The sequence below is a fragment of the Clinocottus analis genome, unplaced genomic scaffold, assembly GCF_023055335.1.
Source record: "Clinocottus analis isolate CAN_PGR_092001 unplaced genomic scaffold, fCliAna1.0.p SCAF_25, whole genome shotgun sequence".
In the NCBI taxonomy this organism is placed as follows: domain Eukaryota; kingdom Metazoa; phylum Chordata; class Actinopteri; order Perciformes; family Cottidae; genus Clinocottus; species Clinocottus analis.
The window spans coordinates 6,919,602-6,937,835 of NW_027175987.1; the positions used below are offsets into that span (position 1 = coordinate 6,919,602).

Below are 18,234 nucleotides of genomic sequence, written 5' to 3' on the forward strand. Positions count from 1 at the left end.
GAAAGTAGCTGAACCTAAGTTATCGTAATGGGTTTGGCATCGAGTGAAATTGGCTCATTTTATTTGACTGTTTAAAAAAATTTAAAAAACACGCCTGAGCACTGCCGATGAATGTTTATAAATATCCACTTTAATGTAACGTGAAATACATGCGCCGTCTGCAGGAAATTCACGCTTTAGATGCAGTTGTATGAGGTCTGTACTCAACTACTCAAGAAAGCTACAAGTGGCTTTGGTTCAGCTGAATTCATAGCGATGAATGCTGAGGGGGAAGGTACAGGTGCATGCCGGTGTCCTAGAAACGTCGCTGCCAGTGTGGCCCGCTTTGAACTTGTGAGAAGTCGGAGCTGCAGCAGTGTCTGCACACAACGTGTCGATTGCGACTGCCTGATGGCCGTAATCTGCAACAAAAAAACCTCTAAATTAATAAAACATAGAGACGACATAAGCAAGGTTTTAGATTCAATATGACCTGCATATTCCAGGGATATCATTAATAGATGCATGTTCATAAATCTGCTTGGAAATCATCGGAAAAAAGATGCTCATCTTTAACACCAGAATGTCTGAGAATCATTACACTGCCTGATATTTGTGTTCATGAGACAAAAATCTGTGACTATTAAATAGCCTCAAGTGGTTGAATTAAAATGGACTGAAGTCAATTTTGTTAGCTAGTTGTGTTATATTTTCAGTGAGTTCATTAGATTGTACAGCAGCTCCAGTGTAGATGCTCCGTGTTTGGGGCAGCACGAGGTGTCAGATTCATTGGGATTTACTTAATCTACTGTAGATTTATGTAAAAACATGTACATGTTGGTGTTTGCTTCAAAAGTAAAAATGTTTTTTGCTGCAGTGCCAGATTTTCGCACAGCTGCTATTACCGCTGCCTTGGAGGCACCATGCGAATACCGGCATTATCAATGGTTTAAAAAAAAGAAAGAAAAAACAGCTTTTAACTCATTAGGTTGGCTGCAGTTGGCCACTGAGAGGCGAACACAAAACCATGAGCTCATCTGACCTGTGTTTTCCACCATTTCTGGCTGGATCATTATATTACACAACTTCTTCTGCATGGGCTCGGTCCCCAGATGTTGTAGCACAGAATGTGCTGGAGCCCTTTTGTTTGTGTTTGGATATGTAGTGCAGAGACTGTGAGACTAAGATAAATCAAACGTAGTAGATATGTTTCACTTTCAGGAGGCGGGAGGAGAATTAAAGTGATATTGCTGCTACTGTGTATCAAGATATTTCTTCTGGTTTGGTAACTCGTTTTCGCTCTGATTTCGTAGCTGGAGAGGTAATTGCTGGATCTAATACCCAGATTTCTATGATTATAAATGCTTGCCAGTTCACCTTGCTGTGGTGGTTGAATGCTGTTTGCATCAGGAGGAATCCAGGGTGGGTCTGTGGAACTACATGTGCAAGACATGCATGCTTAAGAAGTTGCTAAATCTACTCTGGGTGAAATTTGAAGTATAGATATGCTTCAGGGCGGGCCCCCCTTGTGATTGACAGGTCACTACCCTGGCATCCCTTCTGGCAGTGGTCCTTTTTTCTTTAAGAAAGTAAACATTCGAATCGCTTCAAAAGTCTTATTGAGCGTTAAGTTGGACAGATAGCTCCACCCACTTGTGTCATTTCTGGAACAAGTACCAAGATGGTGTCGGCCAAAATGCTGAATTCAAGGCTTGAAAACGTCAGTCGACTTTTCAACCATATTTACGTTGATTGATCGACGGTAGATCCGCGGGCTGCTGCCTGCTCCCCTCTTGGCGGAGCCAGTGTGGATCGGTGACAGAGTGCATTTGCGCCGCTTGTGTCTCGCTCCCCAGTGGAGATTCCCACGGCGTCTCAATGAAGACTATTGGCCGTGAGCTCTGTGAAGTATTCCCCGCACTGGGCCTGACCCAGGTGTGCCAAATGGTGAATCCCACTGCTTAAAAGAATTGAAGGCGTGATGGAGATTGTTTATTACCAGCATTGGGTATGGCCCTTAAATACTCTACACAAGCAGCTGTTGTGCTGTGTGTAAATACTGTGGCACAAGCCCAAGAATTGAAGCGATGCCACCAAAAAAAGAAAAAAAGAAGGCTGTAAGAAGAAAAAAGTGTTGAAATTGAAGCACCGTTAAATAAACGTACAGTACACTTGTGACTGGCGTTCCAGCAAAATGTAAGACCAGTGTGAAAGTAGGAGCTAAACAAGGTTTCAGTGATCTCAGAGCATTTATTTTGCCTGTAGATGTAATAATCCACTCGTAATAATTGTTCTGATAAAACATTTTAATCTAAGTTGATGATCGTGCATTTTTTATGTTCCTCAAATTGTATTGGACAAATTTATGTGGCTGTGGAAAGGAGATGCTTTTGTCCTTGTCTTGGAAACAGCGCTCTCGACCATAAGTAACATGTTCTCCCTCAGAGAGGAGCCGAAAGAAAGAGAACATTGGCCAATCCTAGAAATCAATGGGTACTAACAAAAGGAGAACACATCCTGGATACAAACATAAGAGGACATGAATTTGTATACATCTTCCTGCTTGAGGCCTTTTGTCCCTGCAGAGGCATGTTTCTGTAGAGTTTTCTAGTTTTGTCACCTTTTATGTGCTTTGTGAACAACAAATTCAATTCCATTATATTCCAACACATCAACAGAGTTGTTCAGGCTAAATATCACTGATTGTTGAATTTAAACACATTTTATTCATTTTAAGATCTAGACTCTTTATTGTTGAATATTCTTTGAATTCAGTTTTTCATTAAACAGAGTAATGATTCATAAAATGAATGGGAGAAAAAATATATTCTCATGTGTGATCAAAGATTTTCAATTAACAATGACAAAAAAATAAGCCAAAGCAGAGAACACTTTGTTAGTTGATTTTCAAAATTAATTTCAGATTAATTTTCTATTATCGGCTGATCATTTAGATTTTAGAAAAGTTCAAGAAATAGTTTGCACTTTATTGGATTATTACGAACCTACTACTACATCTCCATCTCTTTCTGTGGTAACATAATGTTCGACACTAAAACTGCTCATTATGAGTGAAAAAGTAAAACCTTTTTTCGAGGTAACCACATAAAAAAATCACTCCGTAATTGAGGCATTTAAAAAGAGTGTCAGACCGCATGAAACGACACCAAAATAGTCTCAACATCAACATCATCTCTCTGGAGGAACGTGTCCCCAGCACCCCGGCTGCTGGTTACTGGTTCCCTGCGCGGCTGGCTATCTCGTTGTGCTCGTTTTTTGAAACGCCACACTCTGAAAAATAAAGAAATAGGGGAGCATATGCTAGAACAAGGGATGCCACTTCAAGCTGTACTGGTTCCTTAACTTAGCGTGGCGCAAGGAAACTGAAGTGAAGTTAAGAAAAGACTTTAGTTGTCGGCTGCATGTTCTCAAAACATTGGATTATACTTGCAAACAAAAAAAACAACCAAAAAGTGTGAAGGAGGCATAGATAACAATCCCAAACTGGCGCCCACCAGTAATTACGATGTGGGTACAAAGAGATTTTTGCCATTCTAAAGGGAGAAGGGAAGTGTAGGTGTATTAATTCCTATTCCTTCCTGCTTCCCCCGACTTGGAAGTTCAGATTTAGAAAAATAGAACCCCCACCCCTCTCTCAAAAGAAAAGACAAAACAAGAACTGTCACATTGACTGACGCCAGTCGCATGTAGCATCTGTGTTCCCACCACTGCTCCCCGTAGTATATGCCACACTGTGGCAACGTGGGGAAGCTGACAATGTCAATTTATCAGAACAAACAAATTCCTCAGCAAGAGGAGTACACATCTTCGGGGGCCCTGGAGACGGGAATCATTCCACCCCCACCCTTACCTGTATATCTAAACAGAATGTAGGACATTCACAGCACCAGAAATAGAAATTTCACTCACAATTATCATTTTTGAATGTATCCCCTGCAGTCAAAAGTTGGGGTTTCACTTTGGGAGTCGGAGCTGTACTTTTAATGCCAACTTTTGTGGAAGTAAGCGGTGCTGAGTGGCGGCCGCAGCCGGAGACCGGGCGCTTTGAGTGAACCCGTCCGGACCCGTTGGGCCCAAAGGGATGTCCTCGTGCAGGCCGTCTGCTGCCTGGCTTTCGCATTTGTATGACCATGTTGTGTTTCTTTTCAGGTGTCTGATCCTGTGGTTCCCGCCATCGCTTAGTGTTACAGTTTGGGTGAGTTACTCGACCTAATTTCCCATCCTACAGCAGGTTACTGTATATATTCACAGGCCATGAACACTGCTGTTGCAACTCCTCTAAGTCTCTTTAGTTTCTTCATGTTTTTTTTCCTCGTAGACAATATTAATGTATATTTTACCTTTTTATAAAAGAAGACGTTTTTTTTGGGCTGCCTCACATTCACGTCTCCCAGATAAACTAGTAATCACAAAACATTTTCTTAACACAATTCCACTTGACTTCTGTCAAAAACACTTGAGAACCAAAATGTAAAAAGAAAAAATTCTAGATATTGTTTTCAATATTGCAGTGATCACATTCATTTGATGCTATTTGATGCTTTGACGTGTTGCTTTGACTCAGTTGTTTGTGTGTGAACGCGTATTAACTAAACACAATGGTATGGGTCGTTAATGTCAGCGGTGGCCATAAAAAACATTGTGATGTTGCAGTGCCGTGCAGACGTTTCTCCAGAAACAGATCACTTTGACCCAGAATCTGTTTTCCCTCATCGTCAAAGGCTGCTGAATGGGAAGTATTGTTCTGATTTCAAGGTCCCTTTTTGAAAGTCATTTCCTCCTGGCTGCTACTACCGACAAAGTGTCGTTAAATCCCGCCATACTGACGTAGTGAACTGGAAGTGAACCGTGAATTTAATATGCACACATAATACTCAGGCTCTGCACAATTTGAAATTGTGTGTATCTGATTATGATAATTAAACACAGTACCCCTTTTCATTGAATCTTAGCCCAAAATGAATTGGTATTTTACCTCTTCATTATATAATTATGTATTTATTTGATTCTGTCCTGTGGGAATTGAATCCATATTGTTTTAAATCCATAGTAGTTGATTGCAGCTTGAATTCCTCTGCCTCTGCGGCGCATTTGCGTCACAGAAAGTTGGCCAAAGGGCTGGAGCTTGTCCTAATGACGTGCAGTAAGTGTTTCCGTGATGCATTCTTAATTTATTCAATTAGGCTCGGTTATGAGAAAAGCAAGCCATGTGTTTTTGATTGAACATGGGGGAAAACACAACAGTTCTCTAATCAAATACAACTTTGTGCAGCTCGCTCCTCTGCTGATAGACGGAGGCCAGATTCCTGCAGCTCTGTGGAAGTGTTCCCACAGTCCTGCTGCCCCCAGCATCGCAGCTGCTTTATTGTTTGGAACGTAGGTTTTGAACTTCAAGACTAAACGAGTGCGGGGTACATTTTACCCTGTACCTCGTGATTTCGTTGCAAAAAGGGAAAGTCAAAAATCCAGGTCATGTGATGCGCTTTGGGCCACGGTCAACTATTTGGGACCTTTTCTGATCTTCACACACTCCAGAAATTATGACGCAGGCTCAAAAAATGTGGAAAGCCCGAAAAAAACCCTTCAACGTTACCGGGTTTTCAAAATAAATGCTTTTAAATTACAAAATAACAGGCGACTTTGATCGCGAAGAATTTAAAGACAAATGCGTTGTTAGCATTTATAGGAAATGAAATGTGTCTTTCCACACTCTTACAGCCACTTCCTGTGTCCAATTCATACCTGATCAGATTGCACTGACCAGTTGAGTGAGGTTGATGCTGCGGTGGTCTGTCAATGCCAAATACAAAATAAAATAAAATGGGAGCGACTACTCACATTTTTAAGTATAAAGAAAGACTTTATCAAAATAAATGTATGTTTGTAATGAATTCATACTTGAAGAGCGTATTGCTGCATATTAAGTATGCATTTGGTTCATTAGTTAAGCCTGCAGCGATCCCTTTGTCTTTCTCTCTGATTAGCAGACTCTTTGTTGGCATTATTTCTGATAAGATGCTGAGAACTCCCTTAACTGGGGATCAAAATTGTGTTTGTGCGTCGCGATAGCACTAATGGTGCTTGCTATAATTGATTTAAGATACTAGTCATGAATTTTAAATTCTCATGAAGGGTAGACTTGATTATTGTTTTCCCTCCCTGACATTTATACGGACACCTTTTTAGATCAACTCCACTTAGTCGGCTTTCCCTCTTTGAAGTTGCTTCTCTTGCATTAAACACAGAAGATTTAACATACAGCACATTGTTCATAACTGTATAGGCAGACGCTGAAATCGCCGCGCTCTGAGGCACTTAAGTTTAGCAAAGCATGCCCAGTGGTTGAAAACCAAAATGTGATATGTTTTTTGAAAAACAGATGGCAGGGTGCTCATATGGGAACCTGAGCTCTTCTTCGCTGAATATGAAAATGTTGAACAGGTGGTACAAGAAGCTTCCTTCCCTGCTACGGCTTTCATTAGCACACTTTAGTTCTTCTAGTAATAATCAGCTTACTTGTGCCCTGAGATATAGGGCAGACAAAAGAGTCGGCAAAAATGTGGCCTTGATAAGTATTATTAGACACAATCCTCTCCGCCAACACCACCACCACCACCACCACCACCACCAAAAAAAAACACCCCACCGTAGCGTGTTTTATGAACTGATTGGGGTGCAAAACTCTGTGTTTATCAGAGCACGGGTTGTTCTTGTGATTGCGCCTCAGCTGCTTTTTTTCAGTGGCTGTGTGAGGCGACATTGCGGTCTAGTTTGGATAACTGCCGTGACATCACCCTCAACGCGACCCATGCGGAATCCTGTCATCGGCAACCAATCGAAGCGTTGTCTGTACTTTGTCAACTGAACGCCTAGGCGACGCCCTTTTTATAAGCTGTTTATTCAGTGAGGTTCAAACGTTCCATCTTTTATTTGCTCTTTAAATGACTCCAAAACCCTTGAGGGACCTTTTGAGCTGGAAGAAATGTGAGCAGCTCTTAAAAAACAATTTACCAACAACCTTACACACCACACATCCTTGTACGCATGTTCACACAGTCTACGCCTCCTCTGATTCACGAGCAACGTGCACAAACGTGCTGCGTGAACGTGTACAGCAAAGGCATTTTAAGGTCAGGCAGTAGAACGCAGAAGTTTGGTTTTCCTCAGTCAACATCACAGCAGCACAGAGGGGGACTGACGGGGGAAAACCTCTCATGCTTGGGCCACAGTGATGGTATAAACTCCACTTGCCAAGGATGGTTCTCGGTTTCTCACACTGTTTGTTTGGATTCCTGGCTCACGGTTTGTCTGTTTGGGCCAGATTCTTGAAGCACACATCAAATCGACGCGTGACTGGCTGCCAGCTGAATTTCAAGAACAGTTTAGCTTCACTGTAGAATTTAAAATACTTAACTCTTTGTTCTGCTGGACTAGAGCTGTGGCCAAAAGGCTTTCCTTGACTCATTTCGTCATATAAGGGCTTCATGTAAGTGGACAAATCCTTCAATGTTTGCTCGACTGTCAGGGAAATTCAATCCTGGCCTCTTTAAAAAAAAAAAAAAAAAAAATGTTTTAAGGAAATATTGTCTTCAATAGTCATGCATTTAAGTCCAACCCAATAGCAGCACACTATATGTAAGGTATTCATGATTCACAGTGTAGCTCACATTTTCTTCAGAGCTTTTCCAACCTGATAATCTCAACAGCTTGTTGGTGTTAAAACGGCTTTCAGGACTGAGAGAAAAGATCCACGTAGATTTGTATCCAAAGCTATTTTTATTTGTTTTTATGCTTGCATTGCAAAATGCCATCTTAAATGTTGTCTGTTTTGCTCGCATAAAAGAGAAAAAAAATTGATTTATGATAGGTAATCCTCCAGCGTCTTGTTTCGTGACTCTCAGTTTCACATTAAACATTACAGATGTTTCTGGCGGTCCAAGGCCTTAGTTGCCATCCAGCTCTGTTCTGTGTCGTGACTATGAAGCTATAATGGCTTTCAAAGTTCTTAACATTTACCCACGTGATGTATCATAAAGACGCTGTGTAGGACCATGTCGTCTAGCTGCTACGCCTTCAAGCTGTCTGAGCTACGTTACCTTGGAGCCCACACTGTCACTAACTGCACTTCCTCAAGGAAAATTATAAAATGTTTGCACAAAAGAGAAAGGGTCTACCATATATGTTTGAAGTATGTGTCCAGGATGTCGAACTGATTCAGCTAATGTGCTCAGACACAATGTCTATCTGCATAGATTGGCGGTGTTGTCATGAGTTTGAAGACAATTTTAGCTGCTTTGGATTTGAGTCTGATTTGAGTGTTGTGATTCAGATACCATATTTACATAGCTTCAGTGATTACAGCGTCTTACAAACTTAACGCGTGTGGCCTGATTAGACGGTCTCGAACAAATGACTGACAAAGCAATAATAATGATGCTGAACAACGAGGTGAAGAGTTTTAGCACTGCACAACAAAGGCCGAGGACGGATGGCTGCGCCGTGCCATCTTTTATCACGGGACTGTGACTCATTATCATCATCACATTTGGCTGATAGTGCAGTCATGCCACAGGGTCTCTTTTCTTTTTTGCCTAGTTCTTCTTTCTTTTTCCTTCTCTATACTGTCTTTCTTTGTCCCCCAAAACTCTCCAGCCTCCAAAAAAAACATTCGGTATTAAAAACACTCCACTTTCCTTGGAGGCCTGAAATTTGGCTGTTAAAAATATTGGCATGTTTTGTTGTTTTTTTGTTTAAGCAACTCATACAATTCTACAATTAAAACAGTGTAAACATACTGCAATTAACTTTTAATATTCAAGTGATACATTGAAATAATGACTCTATAAAGACTTTGAACTGCGCTTTGAGTTTAGGAAAAACATTCAAAACGAAAGTATCAATTGAAGGTTAAATAAATAGTGAATACATAAACTACATGAAAATCCAAGTGATTACAAAAACAAAATCCCCAAAAAAGCCTCCCCCTGTCCTCAGTTATCCCGGCTGAGGCTGCGGTCAGCCGCATTCTCCTCAGTTACCGCATTCTCCTCACCAGACGCGACTCTAAAAAACGTGTTGCTAGCAAAACCATTGATTCCCCATGGTATGACGTGCCTTTCATGCGCGCTTTTTAAACGCTGCGCGACGCGTTTTTCTTGCGTTTTTTCAGCGCGTTCAAAAGTTAAAATATTCTCAACTTTTAAGCTCGCTGCGCGGAGTCGCGCAGCTCATCACTGTCACACTCGGCCTTTTAAAAATAACACCCGGCACATTTTTTAAAAAAAATGACCACCTCGTTTTTGTCAAGGCGTTTTTTAAGCGGCAGCGCTTTAAAAAGTCCCGTCCTGTGTGATTGGCCCTTTACGGTGGAATGCGTTCGCCGAGTCCAATTACATAATCCACTTCTTGTGGATATGTTCATCAAAACATCACCTGAGACACTGTTTCTGTTTGGAGCTCACATTGTGTTTCTTTAATATGAACCTAATGTGGACAATTTCTGAGCTTTTTGTAATGAATTCTTTTGACCTGATTTAAACTCCTAAAGTCTCTAGAAAAGGTTAAAAAAAATGATAAAAAATCTTCGGATTGTCTTTCACATGATAGTTGTGTAGCCGTAGTATATTTTCATCCAGAAGCAGATCCATGGGTCCTTCATGTCTGGCGCAGGGACTTTTAGAACGCAAACACTGAGCGTGAGTCTGTTCCACTGAATCAATGCTGCTCTGTCGCCCGAGCCGGTGCCACATGCCTTAACAATGGCAATGGAAAGATAATGGTGTATTGAACCGGCACATGATGGACCAATTGTAGCCTTTTGTTCGCAGCTCGGCAGATATGTTTGATGTGCGGCTATCAGGCCGCGTGTTTACACACTGAGGATGAAGGAGTACTCTCGGGCAATTACTACAGCTTTTCCATGACAAACCACAGCGCGGGATGATACTCAGCTGAGCTGCCCGCGATCAGTTTCTGAAAGGAAAGTGAGGAGGCGAAAACAAGTAAATAAGACACGCTTAAGATGGAGAGATTAAGGCGACCCCAGAGTGATTAAGAGGCCGACACAGATACCCCTGGCTGGATGTTTAGCTGGACCAGTGAACGTGTTTGGATTTTTTTTTTTCTAAGCTGCAGAGACACGTAAACAGCAACAGCTATCAGTCAATTAAGGATAAAGCCCTGCAAAAAAACAACTAGTTTAACTTTGCCTCTCAAATAATTGTCTTTGGGGGTTGCCGAGGGTCACGGAGCAGCAGCGTGAACAGTGGAGAGGCGCCCGGCCCGCTGACGCTGCACAGATACGGCTGGCCAAGCAGGATTTTAGCACTTTTGTTTTTCTTCAGGGGTTTGACAAAGATCTGATTTATTTTTTAAGCAGTGATCCGCAGTTGAATCATGGAAGTCCAAATGTGTTCAATCTTTGAGATTTAGACAATCACCTACAGTTATTCTGTTCTTATACCAAGGCCTTTTAAGAATGTTTCAACATTGAAAAAACAACAACACACATCTGGGCGGTGATATGTTTGCCAAAGCGATCTGTAAGAAATCCCTGAGCTAATGTCTTCATCTGCAGTGGAGGAAAATCCCTGTGTGATGAATCTAAATAATCAAATCACACTGTTAACTGTAGGAATGAAGCAAATCTCTCTGATGGTTTGAGTAGGAAGCGCTGCATGTGGACATCTGCTGTTTGTAATCTCGTGCACCTGCATTTGTCAGCAAATATCTGTCCAGTATTTTTTAACAGAGCATACAGAACAGAGAGGCGGTGGTGAAGGAAAGGCGACCCAGATGACGGTTACAACGGTTTCCCTCTTTTCTCTGATCTAAACACCTGGAGCACATTGTCTGGAGAGATTTCAGTGCCTGAAACTGGAAAAGTTAGGGAGACAAGAATCAGGTCTTAAAATCCTTTTGAGGTGCCAAATACATGAGAAACATTTTACTTAACCTGATCGAAAATGTAATAAAACTCTGTCGTGTAATAAGTCGACCAAGAATGTAATGAGAATGTCCTGACTAATAGTTTAATAATATTTTTTATAGATCATATAATAGCTTTCAGGTGTGTCTTTCCGTCAAACATCATTTTGACGGATATTGTAATAATGTCTCCGTGACTAGTTTTGTAGTAATTATTATTATTTAAAATTACGAGACGAAAATGTCTATTTCATGAACAGATCTGCATACAGTGTGTTAATGAGCACAAAATATACTTATTGATTATTTGTTTGTGTGTGTGTGTGTGTGTGTGTGTATGTATATATATATATATATATATATATATATATATATATATATATATATATATATATATATATATATATATATATATATATATTAATTTGCTTGAGTCTGGTGTTTCCCATCAGAGACACCGGGTTCTTCCACCTCCTCGTCCATATAATGTCCATTGTTTTAGTTTTTTGATATAGAAAACATTTGGTAATCAAGGATCATAATGTAAGATGCTAATTGTAATACTGAATTGAAATCTGTACGTGCTTACTTTTGCGTTTACACACCCATTCATACACCTAATACAATACATCTCTTGCATCAATACATAGATCAGAGGGGAGTTTGATAAGGTCCCCTCTGGTCTAATGGACGATTGATGCATGACATGTCGTGGAAATGTTTTCCACGACTCCTAAAATGCAGATTATAAACTTGTAATCGATCTCCATCTTGTTCGCGCCGATAGTTGTGTTGAATACTGACCCACTCCCTCAGCGGCTAAAAACCTTGCCATGAGCTTAGTCGCTGATATTGTGAGCGCTTTAAAGAGAGCATTAGGAAACTCCGGCTCGATGTGGCACGATGAAGTTCTGCACCTGAAGCCGCTCACTGTTATGTCTCCGTGGTCCCACAGTAAGCATAGAGAGGAGGGTGAAGGAAGCGCTCACCGTGCCCGCCAGCAAACTGAGTCCCACAAGAAAAGAGTGCACAATTGCAGCAATAACTGTAAGTCGAGACAAAAGGGGGGAACACACTCTTTTGTCCGCCTCCCTCATCGGGGCCGAGCCCAAATGATTCGGACACAATGGCACAAAATCTCTGTCTGCTGCAATTGCTTAAATGGTAGCTCAAGTATTAAAAACAGGCTTCAGATGAAAATCGTCACAAGCTTACACTCATTCATTCCTCTGCAGCTCGCGCTGCGCTAAGGAGATTCTCGGGCAAAGTCATCTGTACTCGGTAAACAAAGTGTTATTGATGAGCTGATTCTATTTGGCTTTGCCAGCCAGCCAGCGAGCCGGGGAGAGGGATTATGTCCCCCGAGCCAGAACCCAATAGAAGTTTGAATGAGGGGATAGACGTGCGGCGCACATTGCGGCAGTGGAGGATAAGCTGTGTTCAACATTTTCAAATAACAGCTCAATAGCTGCGATACAGAATGAAAACACAGAAAACAGGTTTGGGAATATTAGACGTGTCCACTTGCTGTCACGGAATCACAGATTGGCAAAAGTTTATTTATTTTTTACTAAAGGTCCTCATCCACTGCACGGCGGGGACAGGTTTGATGTTTGAGGTGGACATCGTCTCACCGAGGGTTGAAGGAGCCTTTTTCTTTCTTCTTTTCTCTGATGAGGTTTAGTTGACTGAAGGATTTAAGCGTCTTTTTGGGGAGGGACTGTAAAGGTGTAGCTACAGCAGCACATGGCAAAGACTGTGAGGAATCCATAAATCCGCTAATCCACCGTTCCTACAGTACAGGGATTATACCTTCTGTGACTTTTTGTTTAGTTATTTTTTTCTGTTTTTTTTCGTCCACAGTTCAGTTTTCAGGCTCTCGTTATTCAGCTCAGAGGGGCGTTACTCTGTGCTCAATGTTGCATCTGGTCAGCAGGCGATTTTCTTTTTTTTTGGCTCAGGAAACAACTCGTTCACCAGCATTGTAGGATATTCTTTTCATTTAGCTTCGTCATTTACGACACGTTACACCTGCGGCAACTGCAGGACTCTCTTGAGAGGTTTTTGTCTCGATGTTGTACTGCATGAGGAATAACAGCATAGAATACCTCAAAGACCCTGAAAACAGGATTCATCTGTAACATTAAATCATCATGACAAATGAATTATGTATTCTACAATAAGAGTCAGAAACTCTCCATCGAGAACGTATGTGGGCGTTACGTTTGATTAACAGCGCTGTCATCAAAAAGCAAACAACCCACTAGCTCCATACCGCTGAATCCTGATTGGTGCAAAATATTTAATGATCTTAAATATATACAATTTTATTTTTTAACCTTCTCAGCTGAAAGTTCTACCACTAACTGTTGCTGGACTGAACCCTTCTTGGAGCACGGTGCTTTTTCATGCATTCTTCTGGTGAACACGCTAGGCTGTGTTTCCTAATGCGTCGCTTTATGGTTGCGCATTTAAGAAACATCAATGGGAGCTGACACATCTGTCAGTAAAAGTACAACAAGGGCACAACTGAAGAGGGAAAAATAAAATAATCTGGTAATTTCATTGACTTCCCTCCCACACGCACGCGCGCACACACACACACACACACACACACACACACACACACACAAACACACAAACACACAAACACACAAACACACACACAAACACACACACATTGCTTGGGAGGTTTGTGTTAATTCAGTGTGACTTCTAAAGATCTCACAGCATTCGGGATGTCGGAGAGATTATACGTTGACATCAGCGCTGGGACCTCAAAGCTTTATTGTGTTGTGTTTTCCGTACACGTCACCGAATAAATACTACTGCTGAAGTGAATCAGGCAATAACAAAAAACAAAGAGTCTGAACTTGCTTTCAATCAGGGAAAACAGATCAGTTGTTGCCATTTAGCCTGTGTCACAAAAACTGGTACTGGTGTGCTTCATTTGTGCCTTTTTTTTAAACAAACTAACAAAAAGGGGAAAACGTGAAGTTCTACTGACTGACGGCTAACTTCTTTGATGGCACAGTTTTAGTGATGTCGTCCTACATCTTCATGCGACATAGACTCATCACACCCCCGTGTGATGACTAGTAACAAACTAGTAGATATGAGTCCAAAAAAAAAAAAAAATAGTTTCATGGTAATGTTGTGGTTGTTACTCTGTGGTCGCCACATTACACATTTCCTTTTTTTTTTTTTAAATGAGGAACTGGGAAAATCCACAGAAGAATAATACACTTATTTTTACACTTTTTTGAACTCACTGGTTTGGTCCGGGAAACAAAATATGTTAATTTGCATATGGGACACCAAAGTTACCAAATAGTCTTCTTCAAATGCGTTCAGTAGTTAATCTGGAAGATTAACTGTGTAGGCAGCGCAGCAGCGTGGAAGACGCTTCATTCAGACAGAAATACAATTAAACTCACCAACAAATGACTCGGTTATTCACCAACCGTGGTTTGTTCAAAGTAAAGTAGTATGGACATCATGTCACAGATTGGTTACAATACACAGGACTTTTTAAAACCGGATAAAAAAATGCAGCAAGATAGCCGCATCCATCCCGGTCACCGGTCTGGTTTTAAATAAGTATGCATGATTTAGAACTCCCGCATCGCACACACGCCATTATAAAGATACACACAGTTGATGGCGTGAAACCCAAAATTACACGCTCACCTCCCTTCTGTACCATAATTCACCGGTGGTTGAACGCGTCCTCTTGCAGCTTGTACTTTTCTCACGGGGACGAGGACCCCTGTCAGTCCACGTCGTCATGAATTACATTTCAGCTGTTTTTCTAATACAGAAACCCCAGTGAACTTAATCATCACCTAGACTACCATCGCAGACGCCATGCTGCGAGTGTATATGTGCTTTCTCACGTTTCACCATTTGCAAACATCTGTACAGTAACTGCTTCCACCACATTTAGATAGTAAATGGAGCAGCCATCGTACTTGTCTGGTTTCAGCCTACCGGCGGAGACCCCGCTGAGAGCGCTCACTTCACTAATGAAAGGCAGCAATTAACACATCAAGTTTATGATTTCTCCTTTTCCACATCTCATGCAGGTAGCTACAGCATAAAAATTTTCCTGTTGAATGATAAGTGTCTCCTCTGCTGTGATAAGAGGCCCTAGGACAATGCCTGTCAGATTAATGGCCAATTAATGACGGCTCGACGCGATGTTTCATCCGTTCAAGGCAAGTCTGTGGCGCCGCTGCGCTCGCTGTTGTTCCCTCCCAGTTAAGCTCTACTTTGTTGACTTTGCCCCGATGCATTTCCAAAACCAAAGGCGCTTATTAGCTACCTATCCGAGAGTGACATGTGTAGCTGTAGGCCGCCGTTGGGTGACGGCCCTTCATTGTCACCTCTGTATATTTACTGGATTAACGGTTTGATTTCATGGGCACGAGCGCGGCACTTTTGGAGGCAAGGGACCAATGTTCTCCCCCGGAGCCGCTCGGCGAGGCGGTCTGGATGTTAAATCACTCATCACACACACATTGTTGAGTTTGATTTGCACTGAAGGGCTTTTATGCTGGAACAGGAAGCATGAGATGCTTAATTAGAGGCATGAAAAGATGTAAGCCAATGTTGTCTTTTTTAAAATGTTTTAAAAGGCAGTTGACCAAAGACTTTAATAGAGGAGAACTTTAAACTATCAAAAGGAAAATAAAGTCTTTTAATTGTTTTCTTTGCATTTTATCTGTTATGTAAAAGGATTAATGCTATCTTGTACAATAACTCAACATTTAAAGGACTTCTTTGGCAGATATCGACATATTGAATTCTCTCTTTCTAGTTCTATTCAAGCAACGATTAAAGCACATTTTTGAAAAAGCTAATCTTCTTCATCAAAACAATTTAGGAGCGCATCGCTCACATCGAGAAAATATTTTTGATAAGGACTCCTTAAATTTAACTATTTAACAATTGTTAGTAAAATAGAGGGTGTAGTGCTCTACATGAAAATAAGAATAAAAAAAAATCAACTTCACGGCTCTCATGGGGACAAACTACCCCTAGCATTTGTACTGCAATTTCTTGTTCCAATATGCCAACAATAAACTAAAACATGTTTGGCGTTCAAGTCATGAGTTGATTTGTCTAAATCTAAATACATGCAGACCTCATGGCATACCCATCAGCCTTTGCTCTGCACATGTTTGCATGTTAGCGTGCTACACCAACACATCGTACCTGCCTAGCATCAGCATGCCAGAAACGGGTCTCATTAGCCAAGACTTTTTGTTCTTGAGGAAGTTCCGAAGAAAATATCTGCGACGTGTTCTTCAACAACAGGACGATGATGACTTCACAATGCATGGGGCCTTATGCACACACAAAGTGAAAACAGGACTCCCAACATTGAAAAAAAAAAAAAAACACCTTCCTCAAGAAGTGAGCAACACACTCTGGCTGTGTCTACTACCGAACACTTTACAAAGTACACTGCGATACAGTGCACTATAACACAGTGCCCTAACATATGTAGTGCACTGTGTCGCTGATAATCGCTGTATCAAATGGAACACTTACGTTAACCAATTGGCGGAAGTGACGGACGCAAATCTGTTCGCGGCACCCGCGAAAATTAAGCCGCAAGTGACGTCCGCAAATCTGCTTGCGATACCCGCGAAACTAAAACAGACAAAATGAACGCACTTCTCACCCTTTTTTTGTCCCTTGTGTTCCCCTTTCTCCAACCCATGTGGAAACTGCGACACCTCCACAATCGCGGCAGGAGGATATAAATAAATTAATAAAAAACTGGCGAAATGGCTCCTCCTCTTCCGCTACGTAGCCAAGATGGCGCCCGTTCAGTGCGAGTAGTGTCCATCGCTTTACACTACATTTTTTGACCGTTTGCAGTGCGTCATCCGGGTACTTTCAGTGCACTGAATTCTGCTGGTTTTGTCAGTGTGGCGCACTAAGCACTGAAAGTCAGTGCTCGAAGTGCGCAAGTGCGCGGTAGTAGACACGGCCCATGTCATATATAAAATGACACATAACACATAATGTTTAGTAAAATGACAACTGAAACCTGCGGTAGGGCTCAATTTAATTACTATCAGCGGATAATTATTATTTTTGATGCAGAATAACATCTAATTGACATTTGTATGTTAATTACATGGATATAAAGTAATGGATCGCTTCACAATTTACTGAACTGTATTGACTGTTTCAAATGCTTTTTGGATTACTGTATACCGTACTGAGCAAAATTATAAAACAGTGCTGCATATACAATATTGCTTATTGTAGCTGTACAAATACAATAACAAATAAATGAACACAGTAGTCAGGCCACTTGATTACTATCAGCAAACTATTGAAACATTTGTACAGGAGTGATTGTGTCCTAAGCTAATCCATTAAATAAATTATAAAAAAATATAGATGATCGTAATTTAAATCCTACATGGAGCAACTGTAAAACAACCAATCATTTTTCACAAACACGTCACCACTTATGACTTATGACAGTGCCACAATGAAAGAGAGTTTAAAACTGAAATAGGAAAACCCCTCATTTCACATGTAAACGTAGTTGTTAGTTCAAGTAAAATGTATATATTTTATGGAGGGTGTAAATGTGTTGGTGTGCTACTCGTGCATCCTTGCCCACATGTTCCTCTAGCAGAACTTCACCCGTCACAATCAAGAGAAGCTGGATCGTCCTGACGTTTGCTTTTGATTCGCTGAAAGTGTGAAATATACAGATTCTTTCTTTGCTTATTGTTGATGCAAATATTATTATTTTTTATTTTTCCAAGTGTGCCATCTACCACAGAGGTACACGGGAGATGGTTAAGGTTGCGTTGAGATATATTTACAGCTGTCAGTCAGCAACCTCCTGAGACTCAGATAAGATAAAACTCCTGAGACGTTGCATCTTACCACTTGCAGTATCAAGGAGCACATACTCCAGTCATGCAAGCCACCCGATTCTATTTGATACATCCCAAGCCAATACGAGCTGTCAGTCAGCATTAACGTCAGATTCACATATTTACAGAAAAGTTGTGCTTCTGTCATTAGGGAGCAAAGGCCATCAACTCTAGTAAACTACTCAGCAGCCGTGCAGAGGAGTCCTGCAACTCTTGTTTGGAAGTTTTTAAGGTGTTACTTTGACAAACAAAGCTATTATTTGGGGGAATAAGTGGTGTCTTTTATAAATGATGCAGGTATGTAATTCTTTTTTTTGTGCCCAAAATTAACGATGACACTTTTGTGGCACAGAAGAAGTGTAGAGAGCATATTCAAACAGCAAACTTTTTTGTCAGT

The 18,234-nt window shown here is 41.1% G+C and overlaps 1 protein-coding gene across 2 annotated transcripts in view; it reads left to right on the forward strand.

Annotated features, from left to right (window-relative positions):
- lpp (LIM domain containing preferred translocation partner in lipoma) overlaps positions 1-18,234 on the forward strand; it is a 144,615-nt gene that overhangs the window by 25,779 nt on the left and 100,602 nt on the right. For both annotated transcript variants that reach the window (XM_068591496.1, XM_068591495.1), the window contains exon 3: positions 4,150-4,195. The gene's annotated coding sequence lies outside the window, so the exon portion shown is untranslated. The remainder of the gene's footprint in view (positions 1-4,149; positions 4,196-18,234) is intronic.